Source organism: Denticeps clupeoides, chromosome 17 (assembly GCF_900700375.1).
Source record: "Denticeps clupeoides chromosome 17, fDenClu1.1, whole genome shotgun sequence".
In the NCBI taxonomy this organism is placed as follows: Eukaryota; Metazoa; Chordata; class Actinopteri; order Clupeiformes; family Denticipitidae; genus Denticeps; species Denticeps clupeoides.
Window position 1 is genome coordinate 5772736 of NC_041723.1, and position 23126 is coordinate 5795861.

General features: G+C 41.7%; 1 protein-coding gene across 4 annotated transcripts in view; it reads left to right on the top strand.

Annotated features, from left to right (window-relative positions):
* The window catches only part of lrrc4ca (leucine rich repeat containing 4C, genome duplicate a), a 142594-nt gene that overhangs the window by 86674 nt on the left and 32794 nt on the right, over nt 1-23126 (top strand). Inside the window, exon 1 of one of the 4 annotated variants that reach the window (XM_028959058.1) lies at nt 1395-1463. The exons of 1 other annotated variant lie outside the window; for it this stretch is intronic. The gene's annotated coding sequence lies outside the window, so the exon portion shown is untranslated. Of the gene's footprint in view, nt 1-1394; nt 1464-10521; nt 11596-22062; nt 22108-23126 lie in introns of those variants that run through there. 2 more of the 4 variants (XM_028959057.1, XM_028959059.1) reach the window with 2 other exon arrangements.

Here is a 23126-nt window from a genome sequence, read left to right on the forward strand (position 1 = left end):
TACTGGCAGATGAGGCCAAATACTATAATTAGAAAAATATAGAAAATTAGAAAAATATAAAAAAATATAGAAAAAAAATCTTACATGCAGGCCAATTTTGCACATTAAATACAGTGGGTTCTAACGGTTAAATTTTTTTGATTATATTTTTTCATAAAATATTTATTGGTATTTTTACATGGCATCGCAAATGACCAGAAAGGAAATGTTGATTTCATAAAAAAGAAGTAAATACTTGTATTTGTACAGTTTATAATGATTATATAACCATTATATTACCTAACAAAACATAACACAAAAACTCAAACGAAAAAGAGAAAAAACTAAAATAAAATGAATCCCAAATCCTTCCTATGCCGCTGCCAGTGAATTATTGATAAAATCAGCCAGAATATCAAACAATTCAAGTCTATGCCATTATGAAGCTGTACTCTCAATCTTTTTACATTATATTAAAATATATAAAATTAAAAAATACCCTATATTTCCAAAAGATCTTTTTATGTTTTGTTTTAAGTGTATAACTTTTTTCACTTTTCAGACAAGACATTTAGTCTGTCAGCCAATGAGTATGTGTGGGCAAGGCATTATCCCTCCATTTATTCAAAATGACAGACATGTCAAGCAGGAAAGGAACCAAAGGGTAAGGTCTTTTGCTTACCAACATTTAAGTGCACCCCTTCTCCAGCAATGCCAAACATGGCAAACAGAGGACTCCAATGCAACTCTCAAAATATCTGAAAGGATACAAAAGACAGGACATTATTGTCACAATAACTTCAAAGTGATATTGATATATATTTCTCAGTCCTGCATTTACCACAATAACTAAAAATATGCCAAAAATGTATGCCAAAAAAATTACATGATCCAGTTGTAATGAATACCTTCTTTTTCCCGATTGGTGTGGTAATGTCCAGTATTCAAAATAAAATATCCAGGCTTGCCTCTTAGCTTTAAAGGCTTTTGCTAACCTCCTTTGACATGACAGTCTCCTCTACTCTGAGTGGGAAGGTCGGGACAATCTGATTATTCCCATTAGTTTCAGTTTATTAATTATTATAAAATAACCACAGGCCAACTCAAAAAGAGCACTAGTTTTAAAATATAGATAAAATATATACAATTCATATTGTACTGCCTGATTATACTGCTTGCAATTATTTTGATTCTGAATAACTTTGCAATAACTATTTATTTGATAAAACAGCATTTTTAGAGTATGTATATTAATTACACTGTAAATCTATAAATCATTCAGTGGAACATACTACATACATACTATAAACAATATATATATTTTCTTTTCTTTTTTTTCTGCAGAGCCCCAATTGCCACAGCAGTGTGGATGGCAGCTTCACCACTTCAGTGCCAATGCATCTAGGCACACAACAAGGATTAGTGGTGGAGGCTCTGTCACATCCAGATGCCAGAAATCTGCTGGTCTCTTCAAAAATGAATAGGTATTTTTCTTTCTTTCTTTCTTTGCCCATTTTAGCCCAAGCAGACAGAAACAGGCTCGGAAACCCAGCCTCACTTAAGGTAGCACCATGCGAGAGCTAGCTGTGATAAGGGATTACAAGGCTGATAGCCCACTTAAGGCACTGCGCTTTGTTTGTCATTTGCCCACCAGTCACACTGTGGATTAAGTTGTGTGCCCATGTATGCCTGGAGGCCTGGGCTCTGTACAGTCAATTATAAAGCATGGCCCACAGTTTTGTTGTTTTCGCCTTGCTGAGTTGCTTTGACTAAGGTGTAATGTTTTTGATGTTTTGGAACAGAGGCATGAGCGAAACACAGAGGATCAGAGAGTGAACTGTTTTTAGAGCCTACAAGCGAAGAGGGTGGCAACAGAGCAGTAACCTCCTAACCTTTTATGAGAGCGATGAGAATTGCTCCCAGCCATTAAGAGCTCCGACTGCAGTTTTCTCCCCACCTGAAAGCAAGCTTCCGGCAGAGTGCAGGGAGGGGGGAAATAACCCACAGTATACAGAAAAGCATTAAGTACTCCAGTAAGTTTATTTCAGGTAGCTTTTTGTTTTTTTTTTTGTTAATGAAGCACTTAAATGCAAACTTACTCAAATTGTATTTGTTTGTTTTAAATGACACTTACATTAGCATAATTCTTAGTAATGCTAAGGAATGAATGTTAAATTGTTCTATTTGCTGTTAATTAGGTATAGGATAAGGAACAATACGACTAATATCTTTGTTTATTTATTTTCTGTTGAGGTTGGGCTTGGCTCGCATTCTGTAATAAACGCATGGGAAAGGTTAGAGCACCATTTATGACCGGTTGCACAAAGGAAAATAATTTCCCTTTTAAAATGCCTCAACTGAATGGAAGTACTTTTATTAGGTCCACTGAGACACCGTTTTGGTCTGCTTGAGATGGCTCATGCATATCTTATTTTGCATTGCTGTTTTTCTCCTGCGGAGGAAACAGCTGGTCATGCTTGACTCATTTGCAGCATGTGAACACATAACAGAAAGATTCCCCTGTGTGCCAAGGAAGTATGACATTATTGAGTTCTGATTATGAAAGGAAATGTGGAAAGGAGAGAGGGAAAAATATGCGATAGCTCAGCCCTTTTTTGAAGGAAGAGCTTTTGTTGGGACATCCACCTTAAAAAGGGAAAAAAAAATATATAATTTCCAGTTATGTTCTTTCACACATTTGAGAAACTTCAGAACATTTTATCTGTTTACAAGTGCAGAACATGCTCAGTTTTCAAATGAGCACTGTTAAATGAACAGTGTGAATGAGCAGAATGGGTATACGGTACAGATTGGCTACTGACAGTGCTTCCGCAAATAGAAATCAAATACCAATGTACAAATAATACAAATAAAACAGTTGTCATGGCGATGGGATGCGCTCGGACGACTTACACGGAACAGGGGATTTACTACAACAATTCACATAAGACAAGGCACAAGGACATACAAACAATGACCTGACGCCATCTAGACACAATGAGGCTATATTTACATGCAGAACATCAGGTATACACAATCAGAAATTGGGGCGATGACATAGACTCCATGAAACTCTGTGGAGTTGGTGTACAATAACATTATACCACAATATTACAATCATGTTCCACAATATCTGTGTGTTTGTACCTATAATGATTGTTTAAGAAACACTGGAGTGTAGTGCTCTGGATTAAAGTGTTTAGAAGTGTCATTCTTTCATAAACGTCTACAGAAATTAGCTAGGGAGTACCTACATTAACAACTTTTCATGATAGCACAGCAATAAACACAGTTCTGCCCTGCAGAGAGAATGTTCCTCCACTACTTTGCAGAAATGCATATTCCATAAAAATAATAATAACTCATAACAAGATATGTAGATTATCATATGTACATGGCCAGGTAGCTATACGTTGTTTACAGATAATTTCCATATTATTCATGTGAAGAATTCAGCTGCCATTACCAACCTCTAGTGAAGTCTTGCACCCTGTCAAGTATGCACTCCAAGTTAAATACGTGTGACAAGACAGCACTACACCATGCAGCAAAACTCTCATGTTTTACAATGCAACAGTACAACTGTCATCATCAAATCTAGTCTGCCAGTCACCAGCATCGGCGCTATCTTTATAATTATAGCTTTCTCTGGCTTATGCTACTCCAGTTGATGTTGTGCCAAGGTTCGCTGGCTCTGTGCCCTCATTGTCCCGTGGCCCTGACTTCACTCCCAAGCAGATACAGTATTTCTGTTTAAGCTGTGTAGGATCTCCAAGACGTTTGAAAAGATGGAGTATTCCTAATAGTTTTATCGGGATTGAGGCAATGTGGCCAATGAACCCTGCAGGGACTAGATTGAAAACCATTTAACCTTCCAAAGGAGCTGGTCATAAAATCTGGGTGACCTTTACTCCATTTACAGATTAGTAAATGAATGAATAAACTAGTGCATGATTTTTCATCTATTCATAAATTGCTGCAGACCAACACTGTATCTTCAAATACAATTTCTAAATAAAATCCAGCATCTGTCTGAGAGTCCCAGTCTATGAACCCTGAGCCATCTAGTCTGAGCCTGACCCTGAGTAACTTACACATGGTGTACTCCTAATACTAATGTGCTACAGCATTAATTTTTTTACTGACAACGTTGGCACATGAGTTACCATTTTTGGCCTCAAAAGTTAGTGAATTATTCAGTCTTTAAACTTTAACCATCTCAGCCCACAGAACGTTGTTATTTGGAACACAATTTCCCATTTTTGTTTATTTTATTTATTTTTTTATCCTTTCACATGAATACATAATGCAGAGTGGCATGTTTTGCAATGCGCGCATTAAATTGCTGCAATTTTGACCACGCACTACCTTGCTACTAATTAAAATGAAACTTAAAATGCCAGTGCCACAGTGGGGAGTAGCCTTCCATGTGGAGAAAGCGCACCTTTCCTTATTCTTTAAGGTAGATGCATCTTTATTAACCAGTGTTGCTGCGAAAACACCACAATTACAAATCTGGAAAACATTTTGAAAGTGAAGTGATTATCAATGTGATACACAACAAAATGTGTCCTCTGCTTTCAACCCATCACCCTTGGTGAGCAGTGGGCAGCCATGACAGGCGCCCGGGGTGCAGTGTGTGGGGACGGTGCTTTGCTCAGTGGCACCTTGGTGGTTCGGCAACCTTCTGATTACAGGGCCGCTTCCTTAACCACTAGACCATGACTGGTGGAAATGCAAAGGTAATGTCAGTGCTAATGTGATTTTTCCTCTGTAAATTGCTCTACAGATTAAAGCATACGGGTAAATGTAAATCTAATGATGATGGGAGTTGTAATGAGGCTGATAATTAGGTTGATAACAATGTAGGAACTATATTGAATGTAGTTATACAATGAAACCTCAGAATTAGACGGACACGTTACATGTCCTTTGCACCAGTATGATATGATCGTATATGTTTGACAATGCTTGTTTGATCATTATAAAGATTACACCTGCTCTAATTTGTATTTTTGTAGCCCATCTTCATAATGGAATGAGTAATTTCCCTCGTTTAAAAATACTAATTGTAAACTTTTGTGGAGCAATATGTCAAAATCCTCTTCTACAAAGCATCGACTTGGCGATAAGCTAGTATGAACAAGAGAATCTGTGCATTATGCAACATAGAGATCTCATTGGTTTTTAATGGCTGAGATTGATGAAAGTTATGGAATCTGGTGGTATAAGTCCTGCATTGAGGAATTGAAGCAAATTCACAATTAAAATAATTCAAGTTTGATTAATCAAAAATACATTAAAAAAATTCACTCAGGCCTGAGAAATGCCTTTCTAAAGTGGGTGATACTAGCCTAGTGGGTAAAACACTTGCCTATGAACCAGAAGACCCAGGTTCAAATCCCACTTACTACCATTGTGTCCCTGAGCAAGGCTGAGCAAGGTCTGTAACTACTGATTGTAAGTCGCTCTGGATAAGGGCATCTGATAAATGTAAAAGTAAATGTTAGGTTGCTGGATTTTAACTTAATCAGATTATCAGATTCAAACTTTATACAACCAGGTTAGTGTAACAGCACCAACTTTGTGAGCTCTGATGCAAACTCTGGCTTAAGGCTGACAGAGGAGATGCAAGCGTTGCCTTATTGCGGCTGTCATCAGTGTAGCCTTGTTGCGGCTGTCAGCACAGTCCGAGCTGGCTTCATGTTTTTCTGTGTCTGCTCCGGCCTTCTGTTTGGTGGCTGTGATATATTGCGCCCCGTTTCTGTTGATTGGCTTATGAAGTCATGTGGCGCGTGACGAGTTTAGTGCTGCCTCCCAAAAGATGGGAGACGAAAGACCGGGATGGAAAACCAACAAAAGACAGAGGACTTGGATGGGTCATTCCTTTTTTATCTTCAGCACTGGGCAATGCCTATGGGCTTGTGCTGGACCAATGGTGAGATGTTTTGGCAGTTTGAATCCTTTTTGGGATGGCCCAGTTTCTGGGGCTTTAGCTTAGTAATAAAAATTCCTAAGCAAAGGAATATATCCTGCATCAACCATCTGGCTCAAATAGTCTATTCTCTGTCACACATACACACATTCTCATAAACATTCTCAGCATTTAATGATACCAGGCATGGCCTTAAATACATTAAATACATTTCATACCAATACATTTCAATAGAAATGTGATAAATGTTCAATGTTAATGAGTTTGTGACAGTCCTGAATCTAGGAATCAAATAAAAAAGTCATTCTGTATGAATCCCAAGTGAAGAGATGCAAGGTGAAGGTGTGCTGGCTTTGGCAAAGTCAACCCTGGCCAGAATGATATTGGGGTGAGGTCCTTAATTACTCTGAAATTCCATTGGAGGGGGGTATTGTTCCAGATGCAAGGTTTTATGAACAAAGAATGCATTAAGTGTCATGCATTCTTTGCATGAAATAATGAGCTCTGTAGGCTTATGATCAGATTCAATCAGCCTGCCTGTCCCCTTCATCCCTGATGGTGTGTTCTGAGCCTCACAGTACATCTTTTTTTATTTTATTCATGAATTCATTCTGCCCTGAAAGCAGGCACAGACATTCATTTACCTGCAAATTTGCAAAGCTTAAAGCAGGACAGAAGATTTTAACGGGGAAGCCCAAGCACTAAATTATTCACTTTCGCCAAGATGAAGGAGGAGTGGAAGAGAGAAATTAAGCCAATAGTTGCAGCAAGTTGGGAATTAGGAGTGTGCTCTTCGATCGCAAACCCTTTTGGGCCAAAAGAATCCTTGGATAACGAGTACAGTGAGAGATTAAAGTGGATCAAAGTGGTGATTAAATGGCAAACACATCAATCTGCCTAATTAACATATTAACATGAAACTTGCTGAATTGATATAAATCGCAGGCATGATGCTGATATTATTTTCATTGAATTACATTAAGAAAAGTTTCTTTTTACACTGAGGAAACATTTTTTTTTCTTTAATCCAGAATAGTTAAGGAGATGCAGACATCTCTGGATCAGAACTGGAATGCAGGAAGCTGCAGAGTAGCAATAAAATCAATAGCACACGCTATACATATTGCACATGTATTGCTGTGAGCTTGCGTATGGTGAGCTTGATTTGATGAGGAACCAGAACCATGCCAGTCACGGTTGCAGGATGCATACGCATGATTCACTAGACTGGGGATTTAAAACACAAGACAAGGTAAAAACATCACCAAACAACGAGCCGACAGAGTACAGACACGAACAGGGCAGCTTTAACAGTCGAGAATCAAGGAATCACAGGACAAACATGAAATTCCTGTCCAAACCTCGTACCCGGAGTATCTGGAAGCCGTGTCTCCCAAAACAGTGCAGCACAGCACACAGTGCACACAACAAAATGTGTCCTCTGCATTTAACCTAAACCAATATCACCTTGGTGAGCAGTGGGAAGCCATGACAGGCGCCCGGAGTGCAGGTTGTTCGGGGACAGTACTTGTTCGGGGACAGTGGCACCTCAGTGGTACCTTGGCAGCTCAGGATTTGAGCCGGCAACCTTCCGGTTACAGGTCTGCTTCATTAACTGCTAGGCGGCCACTGTCCCCATCCTTTTGGGACCGGCACATTGCCCGTCATCCACAGTCGCGTCCCCGCCTAGGACACCAGCAGCCAGGGGCCCCTGGGGCAGGTATCCTCGGCCATACAGAAAAGCCATCATGTGCATTTGGACCCTGTGGAACAAGAAGCCAACGCTGGTCAGGGACAGGGGCGGCTGGCGGCACCCTCCCAGGGAACCACGGCTCCTCGGCGGTCAGCGGAGCGGTGTCAGCTGCCAATCTGGTCGAGTCGATCTGTCACTGCTGCACGACATGCAAAAAAGTATGAGCATTGCTTCTCAGGTCTAACTTTTTTATAACCTACTTTTGATATTCTGCTCAACTGAATAGTTAGTGGAAATGCAGACTTTTGTAATAAGTGTAACTATGTTTGATGTGAATTGTGTGTTGTAAGTCCTCTGAAAATGGAAGCTCATGGTGAATCTTAATTACAGAAATGTATTTTTCCATGTAGTTACCCTTTCTGACACTGACCCTCGTCGGGTCATAAGATGCTTCATTATCACGAAGCACACTTTGAAGGTTCGCGCGGAGGTTGCCAGTTACTTGCTGTTGTAGTTAATTTGAAGTTGGAGGTCGTTTTTGTCAAAATGCACTGAGACCCGTTCTATTTTCTTTCAAATAAAAGTGTAAATCTAAAAACAACAACATATATATATATATATATATATAATCAGCTGGACTTTAATAGGAGCCTTGAGGAGGAGGAGCATGAGCCGTAATGTAAAAATGTTTCACTCAGGAAGGGCAGAGAAAATAGCATGACAGCCCTGCTTTGCCCATGTCCAGCCTCGGCTTTTTAGATGAAAACAGCCATATTGTAAATTGTGGTAATTATGGCCAGCACTCAGCCCATTTTATTACACACAGCGCTTGTGTATTGAGCATCAAACGACAACACAGAGGCACACAAAATCCTGTGTCAACAACACACTCTTCACCTCTGTGTCAATTTGATGGTGTTTTCTGAAAGCTGCGTTGCCAAAAGGTTTTTACTGTCCACACACGTCCATGGCAGCACCGACAATTTAAACATCAGCACATTCACAATGCAGTGCTGGACCCATGCATTTGTGGAATTGCTGGAAAACATATGGAAAACATTTACTTTGAATTTACATTTACAGCATTTATCAGACTTCCTTACTCAGAGCAACTTACAGTCAGTAGTTACAGGGACAGTCCCCCCCTGGAGACACTTAGGGTTAACTGTCTTGCTTAGGGACACAATGGTAGTAAGTGGGATTTGAACCTGGGTCTTCTGGTTCATAGGCGAGTGAGTTACCCTCTACGCTTCTACCACTTATAACATTGGAACGATTTGCAGAATTTAATCTGCACTATTTAGAAATGTCCTTTTTGGATGGGAAACAATTATTTGGTGCATGTAAGAGACTTTAAAAGGATTGAAACTGCAGTCTAGGCATCAGTTTATTGTAAGTGCCTCTGGTAGCTGGAAATGTCTGTTAATGCTGGAATATTTAGAAATTCTTGCATTTCACTGGAATGCTGTGTTCGTTAAAGCAAGAATGTGACTTTAAAAGCTTCATTCATGATTCAAGAATTTTGAATCATCTGAATACAGTTGAACTGATTAAAGAAGCAATTAAACTGGCCAGTCATACTAGTACAGTATCTATTGTATCAGCAGATGTGGCTCTGACTGCCTCATTATTTCAAACTTTGTCAGAGACCATTTATCTACATGACCCTAAACAACTGAACAGTGATATATGTGTTTATTTATAACAGCACACAATCACTTGTGCTTTTGTTAGTAAAATATAAAAATGCATGTTTGTCTGCGCACTGTTTCTCTGTTATTGAGGTCAGTGCTTGTGGTTGCACGTATTGCTATTCCGATGTTTGACTCCATGGACAACCCCAGCACACCGCAATGAAATTAGAGCTTTGGGAATGGGGAGATTTATGGTCCGACTTTGGAAACGTAGACCCTAGACCCGGGTATTTACTGTTGCAAGGACACCCAATGAGAGCGCGTCTTTATGCATGTAACCAGCTTGCTCACCGTACACTGCGTTGCATTTAAGATGGGATTATCCATTGCTACTTCAGTATTTCTACTTCACATGACTTTTTCATCACAAGCTTGACCATTTTACAGCGACAATATAAATAGATGTTTTATGACCACGGTGTTTTTTTTTTCCCTCTTATGATGGCTCCCAGTGAGCAAATATCATCTTAAGTAATGTGGAATGGCCACAGGAGGTTCACCGGAGAGTGGTAAAATGAAAGCCTTAAATTCTGGCCATTAGATAAGGCTGTCATAACAAGCCTGCTATTATAACACTGCGGATATGGTGCCATATGTCTTCATCCTGAAGCACCAGGGGAAGCACACATAAAATATTCCATAACTCTTATGACATAAGTGTTTCGTGTGGAGCGATTGCCTCTTGTGTGTGTGTCTTTCCATTCCTCCAAAAAAAAATCTGTCAATCGCTCTATCCATCTATCTATTTATCTGCACATCTATCTACCTTTCTAGGAAATGTACATGTGGGTTCTAGAAACTTTCTGCTTGTGTCGACTGTATTGTTGACCACGCTTCCAGGGTCTCCCGCTCCCGAAGATCTAAGCGTGTCGGTAGGTGGCAGCCGTGTCCCTTTTGCTGTGGGGAGCAGTAGAATAAAAAAAAAATTAAAATCTGACTCTTTGTTAGTCACACGCAGAGACGCGCGCAGATAGTACGTACGTACTCACCCCGTGTGGATGCACATGCGGACGCTGAAACGCTAACGCGCACGCGTCAAACAGACGTGCGTAAAATCCGTTCCCAAAACGTCCTCTGTCGCCGGTATTTGGACAACCTGTTATAATTATTGTTGTTGTTGTTGTTATTATTATTATTATTATTATTGGACAACGGAAGTGATCGCGACACGTCCAGTCTGGGTGCCGGCAGTCCTCGCTGCTCGTTCAGTGCGGGTGGGCGGGTGGAGTGGAGTGGAGCGGAGTGGAGACGTCCGCGCGTCACAGCCTATTGGAACGCGTTTCCACGCGTAGCCCACATCGCGTCTCGCGCGTGCATTATTTATCGGGCGCGTCTGGTCGCGGGTGCGCTCCGCTCCTCCGGACGCCCGTTTCGCCGGTCCTCGCCCGTGGATCGTGGATCGAGGTGGCTGAGGGGAGAAGACGCGGCGGATGGTGGCTTCTGACGCGCACGTTTCTCGCCGTCTGCGGGACGAATCTCGGCTTCATCTCTCTTTCTTTTTAACCCCAGGATGCTCTAGTTAACCCTTCAGCCACTTTCTTTTTTTTTTCTTTTTGGCGGCGTGGCCCTTTTACGCAGGGAAATAAGCGCGTTGAAATCCGCACTGGGCTGTGAGTTGAAATCTAATCAGATCCGAGTGGGGGGTCGGAGTGGAAAAGAAGAAGAAGAAGAAAAGAATACAAACGGGAGAAAAGTTCAATCTGGAATAAAAAAAAAAAGAAAGGGAAGAAGATGCGGGAAGTGACGGCGAGGTGCGAACGGGATTGATTCTGGCGGCTGGGCGGGGGGGACCTGAAATACAGACAGCCAACAGTTCAGATGCAGGCATGAAGCAACAAATCGGAGGGAAAGAGCCGCATCCCTCCGTGTGATCGGCTGAAATGAAAAAAGAAATGGCTCCCGGACAGGGGGATGGATAGAAAAATCACGGCTCGTAGCACTGCAGGCTTTTTTTTTTATCTCTGCTCCCAGGTGTTTTACTATAAAAAAAGCACTTGTAGGTGTCTGAGAGCACCGGGAAAAAAAATTAAATCAACCAAACTGACCACTTTTTTTCTTGGATGGGGGGACTGAATACGCGGCGCGTCCGCCTGAAAGCGCATTTTTTGGATTCTGGGGATCTATCTGTACCCTCCTTCCGGATAAACGGCGCACACTGAGAAACTGTTTCCCTGGAACCTTCCACAAAAAAAAAAAAAAAATTACAAATTTGCTTGAGAATTGCGGATGGATTTCCTTCGCGGTTGTCGAGGGGAGGGAGCCGGTTTATACCCCTCCTTATTTTATGGAGAAAAGTAAGTATCTTTTTTTAAATCATCGTTCTTATGTATATTCTCTGCTGTTGCATCGCATGGGAATGGGATGAAATGAGATTAAAAAAACAAAACAAAACAAAAAAAAAACGATTCAGTCGCTCGACTGCCTGCTCAGTCCTGGCAGCCAGACGATTGGGAAGGAAGGGAAAGAAAAAAGGAAAAAGAAGTAATGAGTGAAGATGGTGTGGACAATATATATATATATAAATATTGCATTGCGGTTCGATGTTGATAAATCATCGGTTCATTTTTTTTTTTTTTCACTGCGGTGCGATGTTGAGCGTTTGATTAATTATCGGTGTGACTGCCAGAGCGCTGAGTGTGTGTGAGCGTGTGTGTGTGTGTGTGTGTGTGTGTGTGTGTGTGCGTGCGTGCGTGCGTGCGTGCGCGCTCCCGTGCATTTCCGTGAGAGAGAGAGAGGCAATGTGCGCGTTGGAATATGTGTGTTCTATGATAAAGGTGGCGTGTTATAATGTGTGTCGTTGTGTGTGTGTGTGTGTGTGTGTGCGCCTTGATTACATTACCTGCGCGCTGCGTATCGCTGATGTATGTGAATGAACCCTTTGCGCCGTGGCATGGCGTGACGGCGCGTCACGTGGATGATTATTTACTTATTTATCGTGTTAGTTTCGCGGTTTCTTTGGCGAGGATTGACATCAGCCGTTTAAACGCGTCCTTCACCCAGATGACGGTGTTGCCGCGCACGCTCCTGTTTGTCCTGGTCCTCTGAAGTTCTGTGTTAATCCCATATTTTATCTGTTGAGAGGCGATCGAACGTTCGAGTCTTGTACGGTGCGTAGAAAAATGCGATATAAGGTAGAAGGCCGGGGTCCACAGGGAGCTGTCCCTGCCCGCGGGTGCTGAAACGGTAAACGTACCCAGCGTGGATTGGTCACGCACTGCGCTCTTACTCTGCATCGCAGAAACGAGACGACATAACGCGGCACTCATGTTGGCCGTGCTGCCCCCCTGTACGACCTGAAGCTCTTAAAGATGGCCGAAGTGCCGAGACCTCCTACTTTCTCTGCCTTTCTCTATGAAATGAGACTCCATCGCTCTTGCATTACTGCTACAATGCCAACATAGTATGTTTTTATCATCTTACGTTTCTATATATATGAAACATTTCTTAATTTGAGCCATATTTTGGTGGATCAGTCCTGCTAAATGTTACACAGTTGCAGAAGTAAATTGTGTAGTAAGATCAGCCATGACCATTACGAATTTGAACCGATGTGTAAATGAAAGAGAATAGAATCTACATGAGCAGTTATGTGTTGATGTGATACACAGCCTATTCACACAGCCACAGTGGGGCCAGTCTATGCCGGGCTATGTGAGCAGATTACAAGCTTTGAACGGCGAGTGTCCAAGGACCTGTACGTGGCATCGATGCGCCGACGTAATACCAGGGTACGCCAGATTCCTCATGCCTTGACTTGTCTACGGTGCAGCGAGTTAAAATGCACACAGGCACAAATACAAAGCCGCGCAATCGGGCCACCATGCTTGACGGGCTTTATACGCCAGTTCGGAAGCATCTGATGATGTCTCCGTATCGACGTTAATACCTGACGGGTTTAGCATGATGTTAGCCCGCCTCTCCTGTTGTCTTTTTTTTTATGCTTCATTGTGCACTGACAGTGATAAGTAACACATTCATTAATGACATTGTGCAATATTAAAAAGAGATGCTTTTTTCAAAAATGTCGTTTCATTTAATCGTAAAGCTTTCCACGTAACACAGACAAAGCCTATAGAACCTGGCCTTCACCGTGGCCGTAAGAGGAGCCTTAAACGCTGCTGCACGTCGCAGCATTGCAATTCGTCTCTCTGATGGCGCCGCTTTTGTTGGGAGAAAGAGGCCCGTATTCGCCAAAAAAGGTGGGAGAGAGGGCGAGTGAGAGAGCGAGTGAATATTTTTCATGCACGGTGAGAAAAAGAACAGCGAGATGATGGAACGATATTGCCTTGGGGAGACAAATTAGACTGCACATTTTATGTTCTCCGCCCGTCAACGGATTTACTATGATAAATCCGCGGCAGAGGCGAGATTTGTTTGTTGGTGAGCGATGCAGAGTGATGTCTGTATGGGATCACTCGCGTGTAAACATACTGAGGTCTCTTCTTTTTTTTTTTTTATTCGCTTTTCCTTTCCCCGGAGCCAGAGTTACTTTACCACCGTAATGTACATCTTACATGGAACCTAAGCAAAAAAGTCAAGCCAAAAATGCAGCACCACAACTGCATATCATAACCTTTTACAACATTTTGAATATAATAGACAGGTCTAAGATTCTATAGCTACAACTTAGTATTATTTTGCCTGTTTATTTGGAGCTAGTGGACTGCCATAGCTGCTCTGTATTTATAGTAATGTGGCTTTAACCTCCCATGCACCTATAATCCACCTAGAGCAACCACAGCCTCATTTTCTTCACTCAAAACTCCTGATGGAATGTGCACCATACATTCATTTAAGGGTGGTAGTAGCCTAGTGGTTAACACACTCGCCTATGAACCAGAAGACCCAGGTCCAAATCCCACTTACTACCGTTGTGTCCCTAAACACTTAACCCTAAATTGCTCCAGGGGGGGACTGTCCCTGTAACTACTGATTGTAAGTCGCTCTGGATAAGGGCGTCTGATAAATGCTGTAAATGTATTCATAGCATTGCTCTACCAGGCTCCTTAAATAAATGGAGCAACATCAATTGCACCTCGGCCCTTATCAATGTTTTTTTTTACGGTTTCTGTCAATTGGTGTTATTTTAAACAGTGAAGGGACCATGATACCTTTTTTATGCTTCACAGTGGTGGAATAACTGCATGAATCAATATGTGTCAATGGACGTTAAGGGCTTAAAGCACACACATTGTGTCCTGAATTGACTTTATAGTGATGCAGACCGTCATGAAGACAAAATGATGTATTATTGTGTACACTCTGCTGCTTTTTTCAAAAATTTATTACAAGAAAAAAAAAAGTTATGTAAGCGACTGGTTTTCAATATTTTATAATCTGTGATAACACACTATTAGCTACAAAGGCTCAGACTGTTGGTGGTTGAATAAGACATTTCGGGTGTGTCTTTAGTTGGCATTCACTTTGCCTGCTTCAGAAGGTTCTGGGAGGGAGGTTAATTTCAGAAATTGCTGGAATATGTGCTGTGCATGCAATTATAGTACATACATTACACTTCAGTCAGTCAGAAATATTCTTTTGAGGTGCTTCTAATGTTTCCTTGTAATAATGTTTTGTAAGATTTATTAATTATTAAGGATGCAAAGGAATAAGTATGTTTAGGCATTTGTCTATTGCCTTTATACTCACATTTTATCCTTCACTGCACCCCTAATGTTCCTACAGTTCAAATGGCAACATTAATACAATGGTATCATGCTACTCAAATACCGTATGTTGGTCTGCATATGCTGTGGAAATGTCTATAGACATAAAACGTTGACTTATGGACATTTAACTTTCTTTGCTGTGATGTGAAGTCTGTGTTGGACTTTATTTCATTAGTCAGGTGTGAAAGTGCTGTCCCCTCTGCCTCACGCTGCTGAGCAGGTGCAGTGGAGGAACCCACAGGGACTATCTCAGTTAGCAAAAAAAAAAGCTGTACCTCATTTGCTTACCACTGTGACGGCCCCGGGCCGGGGAGGGAAAAAGGTGCAGAATCCGGACATCAAGACAAATGGATTTTAATACAAACTGAACACAAAAGGCATGATGGCCAAAAAGGAAACAAATGGAACATGAACAAACTTGCAGGCATGTGAAGTGAAGTGATTGTCACATGTGATACACAGCAGCACAGCACACGGTGCACACAGTGAAATTTGTCCTCTGCATTTAACCCATCACCCGGAGTGAGCAGTGGGCAGCCATGACAGGTGCCCGGAGAGCAGTGTGTGGGGACGGTGCTTTGCTCAGTGGCACCTCAGTGCCACCTTGGCGGATCGGGATTCGAACCGGCAACCTACTGATTACAGGGCCGCTTCCTTAACCGCTAGGCCACCACTGCCCCAGGAACATAAACAGAAACAAACATAAGATTGGTATCATGCATGTCCACATCAATGCAGCAGCACCCATTAGGTGCTTTCACACTGCTTATAAAGGAGTCCTGAGTAATCATGCCTAATTGGCTTCAGATGAGATTACTCAGGACTCCTTAAGTGGGTGCCTTGGTACATACTATCGCCCAAAAGCCCCGGGGTTTAAACTCTGACATCCATTTCATATGCGTTTCTTCATCAAGACTCTTTGTCATGTTATTATTACTTTTTAAGGCACATAAGGTACCATCTTCTGAGCCTTTGTCCGCCCCACCTCCTAATCCTTTAATCAGAGACTTGATTCATTGGCTTCGTAATAATATGAGAGCTGCTCTATTCTTTAAATAATAATACAAATATATATATATATAATAAAATAAAAGAAATCTGACTAATCTTGGTAAAACCCAGCTTAGGACACCATTAGCAATCAGCTGCTGGGGGACTTCTATCAATAATGAAGCCGCCCGTCAATTTTTCATCTTCTTCGGGTGTACATTTTCTGAGGGGATTTGATTTGGCTCGAAAAAGGAAATTAAACAGTCCAAGAGATTTGTGTTATCTTTTTTTTTTTTTTAATATACCCCATTGTTTTGCAGTGTAACTTGACGATGTAGGGGGTCTTTTTACTAGACTGTAGACCAAGACATCAAGTGGCATGCAGATAAAAGGGATCAATTTTTTTCGTACCGAGGGGTTCCCGCCTGGAGAACGATCTGAACGATCAGCTTTTTCTTTTATTAATTGTTTCTAGGAAAATGGGTTACAGTCAAAAAGGCCGGCTTGTTACGTTTCTTGTGTGTTTACATATAATTTTCATGGGGCTTGGTGCACTCAGGCCTTGAAGAAATCCCCCAAATAAGATGATGCATGTTGCGAACGCAACCCCTTCCTAATGCTATCCCCCGGTTGCTCCTCACAAGCAAAACAGTCTGTGATCGCGGAGATTGTGCCTTTGCCTGGAATGTTTTTATATATTTTTAATATTTATTTTATTTGTTTTAGTCTAAAAACATTTTTAAATGTCAGCATGGGAAAGTAGTGGCATTTTATCATTTACTGCAGAGCCAAGGAAGGTTTAACTAGAACCAAATAGGGTCGGGGGGTATGACCACAGATCAGTATCACGTTTTATTGAACATATTTCCCTGATTAGCGCTAATGAACATTAATTTAGCTTTTGTTTGGTTTGTATTCTAGTTATGATATTAAACCTCATTTTAAAATGATCAAAGAAGCTACGCTAATGAACTGATGATTGAAATCAGAACACATTGCCTGAAATATCTAACGAAAAAGTCGCACACGCTTGTAGTTGTAAAGCAAAGTATATGCTTGAATACTAACATTAACAATAACTGAAATGGGAAAGAAAAGAGGTTTTTTTTGTACATCAACATACATCTGATAAAGCGATGTTGTCTTACATTACTAAGAATAACAGTGTAAAAATGTAATATTTTGTAGCAAGTGTGTTAGTAGTGAAAACTGCCCAGTGCTAGCACCAGCTTTGCTTGAATTTGGTTAGAAGAAAAGTGAATTCCTTGCTTAGTCTGTGCATTCGTCAGGTGGGACGTGTTTGACATTGATCTGGAGTGGTGGTAAGGGTCCGTTTTATGATGAGGGTAATATAGATACCGGTGTACCCTGCAGGCAGTGGGCCAGTGCCCAGTCGGCCCCCTCATTTATCTTGCTCCCCAGCATGTGCCATCCCCGGGGGAAGGGGAGTGCTAATCGACAGCCGATCCAAAGGATGACCGCAGCACATTCCTGCAGTCAATGGAATAATCAATCAGGCCCGCAGCGCTCCCCATCAATCTTGCCGAATAATCAGCGGGACATCATAAAACAGGCGCTCTGGCACGCCGGATGGCGCGCTGATCCAGTGGTCTGCCCGGCCCACAGGAAAGGTGTCGCTTAATGGTCTGCTTGTCAGCAGATGTCGTGGGTGGCGGCGAGGTTAAATAAGTATTCTGGATTCTGGCTGCCACATGAACCAACCGCTGGATTAGGGCGGTGCTGATGAGGCGTCATGCCCCTAACTCTTTTTTAGTGGAGTCTTTGGCAAGGACGAGGGCAACCGAAATGTCTGGAAAGGCCCCTGGTGAAGGGCCACATAGCACTTGCTGACAAGCATTGTCACGGGAAGTCAATTTTTCCCAACCTCCAGTGCACCTGGGAAGCATCTGCTTAATGTGATACTGCACCGGGTCACGATATTAATTTCTGCCACCAAATTGAAAGGTTAAGGAGGCTCGGCAAAGGGTGATAGGCTGCCCCTCACCTGTCCTCCTGCTGTTCTAAATTCGGCATTAAATGGAGACTCGGTTCAATGGATTCTGCTATGATGGAGCAGACAAAAAAAGTGAACATGAGCGAGAAAATGTTAATGAGGAAGGCCAGAAAGAATCCATGCTTAATAGGTTATTTGAAAGTGCAAGAGAGAGAAAAAAAGTGCAGCTGAAGTTAATTGTTCTTATCTGAGTTCATTAATGCAATTTCATCCTACAAAGAGCTTGCACGAAATGCTTTCAAGCAAAGGAAAAAAAAAAAAGACCAAATCACTCTGAAGCAGTCTGTCTGTGCACCTCGGTACATGATTATGTGCAAAAACTCAGTTTTTCTAAGTCTTTTTTTTTGCACCAATGCAATGACAGTACCCTGTTCACCATTCAATAAGAATTTTGTCATCATGGGAATTGTATTGCAATGATCTGTAAAAATAGTAGCGATAGCAACAGAATTGCTATGTATGTAGATAATTAAACTATTTATATATGGTTTATGCATGAATAAAAGGAACATTTTCTTGACAGACAGAAATAAAAGTGTACATAAAGAAGCAAAACCTCAGCTGCAGAGGCTTTTCAAAATTTAGTCATGCAGTGTCATACAAGGAAGTACCACTAGATTACATGCTGTGCCTTTACTTCAGTCCACATTTTCACACACATTTTCCAGGTCTAATTTAAATGAGCCCTATCTTACAATCAATGATGCATCAATAATTTGCATAGTTGATCATATTCTGTATATTTCTCGACACCTTAATGCATGTAATGGGAGCCAAATACCAATCTGAAATGTCACTCCACAGGGTGGTTTAGAGGAAGCATACCAGGTTCCATCAGTGTTTAGGTGTTTTCTGAAGAAGCTTCAGCACGCAGCAACCATGCCTGATTCAAAACCCACCCTTATGTTTAACGTTGGTGCCAGGCCACAAGACAATGTGGTGCCTTTTGGGTATTTGTGACATGGAAAGGCCCATGTTTGTTCCCGGTTTCTATTGTGGGCCGTGAAAAGTGAAGGAACAAGTGTAATTCCAGTTGTCTCCACTGTCATTATTTCATGTACTAATGATTGAATAATTATTACAAAATGGAGCCGTCTCATGCATAAAAAGAAACCGCAGACAGCTTAAAAAGTGACAAATCTGCGGCGCTCAAGATTGACACAAGTGATCATCAGTGCGTGTGTTCTTTCTCGTCCTTTGTGAAAGTGTTTTACCGCACGAACACTGTGGCAGCGTGTTTTTTCCCCAGCTGGGCCTTCATCGGTTCGACTAGATTTTTTTTATTATTTCAATATGTGAATTGGTACAGTTTCCCTTCTCTCAAACCTAAGGGTTTATTTTTATTTTTTTCATTTTAAGTAATAAGGTTGAAGAATTAATTTTGACCAAAAATAAACATTTGTCTCTGCAGGTACGAGAAATATATATTTTTTGAAGAAATACCCGGCGAAATTGAAGCTTTCTGCGACACGTTATAATCCAGTCTGACATCTTTTGCCTTTGCCCAGACTAAATTAAAATTAGCAGATGGCGACGCCTCGATGGAACAAGTGTGTTGGGGGGCGTAATCTGGCCCAGAAAAGTCTGATGAGATGTGATTTAACCGCTGTGATGTGTTGATCTCTCGTACCGCGCCACAGCCGGCTGAACAAGGCAAGTCACGTTCTCCTGGGCATTTATCCTGATCTGGGTATCATGAGGGCTGTCATGTACCTGCCCATCTAATGATATATTCCTGATACCCTCAAGCATAGCTCTTGTGCTGGTTCGGATTTCTTCGACGGCCTCCCCCTCTCTGCCAGCCCCGGGAGTGCGGCGTACGAGGTTTGGACGGCAATCGCTGCAAGGAGCCGCAGCGCCTGCCACGAAGATCTTCCCTTTAGCTCGGTGGCCTAATCAGCCGGCAATCAGGTGTTCTGCTCAGCAGGGCAAGCCCGGCTCCCGGATGCCCCCGAGCTCCGGAGCATTCCTGCGGAGAGGCTGCCGAGACGAGGAGATAGTGCCACTCGCTTAACCTCGTCGCACTGGCTGTGTTCGCCCATGTGTTTGCAAAAGAGAGCTGCTCTCTTTTGTCCTCGTGTCACCACATCGGTCGGCCTGCTTCTGTCTCACCGCGGTACCATTTTGCTGTTTATTCCTCCTTGGGTCCTTAATGCATGTTATTCTCAGTGAAAGTCACACTGCAGCAAAATAATTTCCAGATTCGTTGAATCCGGGCTCAGTGGAAACATCATGCGGCACAGAGCATAGAGTTCACTGAGCTCGCTGAACCCACACAAAACATGAGGGGAAAAAAAGGAAAAGTAAAGAAATAATTTGTACGCAGGGCTGTCTACCCTCCTGACATACGCTGGGGAAAAAAACAAGCTCCATCTGTTGCACCGAGGCCAGTGTCCTGGGGTTTTGGGGTGTGTCTGGATCAAGGATGTCAGGTGTTACATGGTATTTGGGTGTCACCACACACTGACACATTGTCTGCTCTCTCACTCAAGACCTCAACCCTTTGGGGAGATGTAGTCCTGGCAGTGATCACTCAGCAGGGTTTTCTCTTACTACACCCAAAGACCCACAGTCCACAACAAAATTTTCTATTCTGTTATATTATATAAGAGTCCCTCCAGGATTGTTTTTTGAGTCCCTCCTGGATTTTTGTTGTTTTTGTCACAGTCATAATAGTTAATGCAAATTAATTGCATTAAATTGCATTCAACCAAACCCTGTGAATTCTTGCAACTTTGCCATTTTTTCCCAAACGCTACAACATCTCATACCTTATCCAAGAAGTGTTGTCTCTTGTGAGTGTCTCCTTGCATTCTGCTGAAAATGTCACTTCTGCTGATATGTATGCTCATGTGCAAATATAGATGTGAGACCACATTAACAAAAGGCCACATACACAACCAGCAAATCCATACCAGGGTCATGGGTGCCAGAGATCATTTTGCTATGTTGGTTGTAGAAGAAAACCACAGAAGTGGAAGGAAACCTGGACCAATACAGGGAGGGCACAAACACACAAAGCTGGAACCTGGAATCAAACCAAGACCTCTGGAGATGATGAGGCCATGATGCTACCCACCATGCCATGATAGGGCCTCTATCCTTCATCCTAAAAAAACAATCTGCAAAATCTACATTTATGAACTGCAATTTTTTTAAAGTTTTGAAGCCTGATATTAAATAACATTAAATGATACAATATTTGATGCTGAATGGTAAACATGCCATAATATGGCCATGATATGGAACATGCAATAATCCATAGGTCTGAAATGATTACGTTCTGTGATCCACTGAGATCACATGACACTTTACAGATTGAGCACCGTGCTGAATTTGTGTCATTTTCTAATTAGGCAGTTCCTAGAGTAACTTCCCTTTTACATTAATGACCTGAATATGGGTAATTGGCAGATCCATACAGCGAAAGCTGCGGGTGCGTCTTTGACAGCATTAAAGTGGATTTGTTCATATCAGTGCATATCTGTGTTTCTTTATTCCTGTAGCGTTCCCCTAGTAAATAACCAAAAAGAGAAAAAGAAATTAAAAGTGAGGGAATAAACATTGTTATATAACACAATCTTAAAATTATCTATACCATCATACTAATCTAATACACCATTCAGTGGGATTGACTTGAGAAATTAAGTTATTGCGTTTACCTTTTTTTTCCTCCTTTAAAGGGGGTTATATGCAAAAATAGATTTTGGCTTTTCAAAAGCAGCGACCATGTTTAAGCAAGTGTAAAAGCGCAGCCAGGGTGGCGAGCCTTATTTCAGGTCTTTGTGCTTTGCTACTAAATGCTTTTAGCCTCGGTACAAATTACAGACTGGAACTGACAGCAGTCTGCGGTTGGCATGACAAACACACGCAGACATGTCAGAGTCCACTCTGCTCATTTTTCCTTCGCACTTCATTGCGTTCGAAGCTCTTTATACAAGAAAGGTCTCTCTCTCTCTCTCTCTCTCTCTCTCTGTCTGTCTCTCTCTTGAAGGAAGAGCTAATGGGTTCTCCGCAGAATGGCGAAAGCCACTGAGTCCCTGCCTCAAAAGCTGCTCCAGCTCTGCTCTTTAGAGGACTGCTGCAGGTTTTGTTTGTGCACACGCTCCAAGAATAGATTAAAGGACATGCTGGTATGATTGCACACACAAAAGGACACAAGTGTTACCCCCAAGCGGGCAGCCTGCCTCATCATTTGGACTTGGGCCCCAAAGCCGCCCCTCTGCTTTGTTCTGTTTTTCTTGCTAATTGGCTTGAAATCTCCTCTTTGTCCACCGAACACCTCTTCTCAGATTCCAGAAACAAAACCTTAAAGTAAAATTGGGCTTCCCGGGCATATTTGCAAGTACACACCGTGACTTCTCAAAGACAAATTAGCATTTAATGAACAGAGGGAAAAAAATAGTCCCACACAACATAGCCGCTGTGTCTCTGAGGGCCATAACTTTGGCCCGTTAATGAGGCATTCATTAGAAGCATTAGAAATGGCAGCCATCAATCCTTAAAAGAACCGTACAAGTGATGCAATTTTTTTGTGGGAAAAAATAAGATGTACACCCATTAGTGTCAACAGTACAAATGACAAAAAAATGGCTGGATGGATAAATCTCAGATGAGTGTTTTCTCCCCAAATATTGCCTCTCTTGTGGCAATAAACGTCCCTGGGGAGTTTATATATATATATATATATATATGAAGAGGCTTATTGTCTTTTCAGCTAAAGGGACCTGTCATTCAGCAAGTCAATTCATTGTGCTAAGGAAATGGTACAGTAAAGATATTTTGAAGCATCATTATGAATAATGCACAGGGTAAGCTTCTACAATAATGAAGCAGGTACAGGATGTGGCTGTGAAGGATGCACTGCAGCTTTCAGTACAGACTTTTTAAACAGTGTCTTAATGAACCATATTTTTATTAGGTTATACATTTATTACTAATAACTTTTGTTGTATGTTTTAATGCTTAAAGCATGCATAACATGCATTTTGGTTCATGGTTAACGATAAAAATGGGCCATTCCTGTATCTACTTTTTTTTTCTTTGGTGTGAATTTTGCAGTCCCCAAATTAAATCAGAACTTTCATGTTTTTTAATAGTGAACATTATTTAAACATATGTTTAAATGCTCTATGTTCAAACTGGTGGTCTC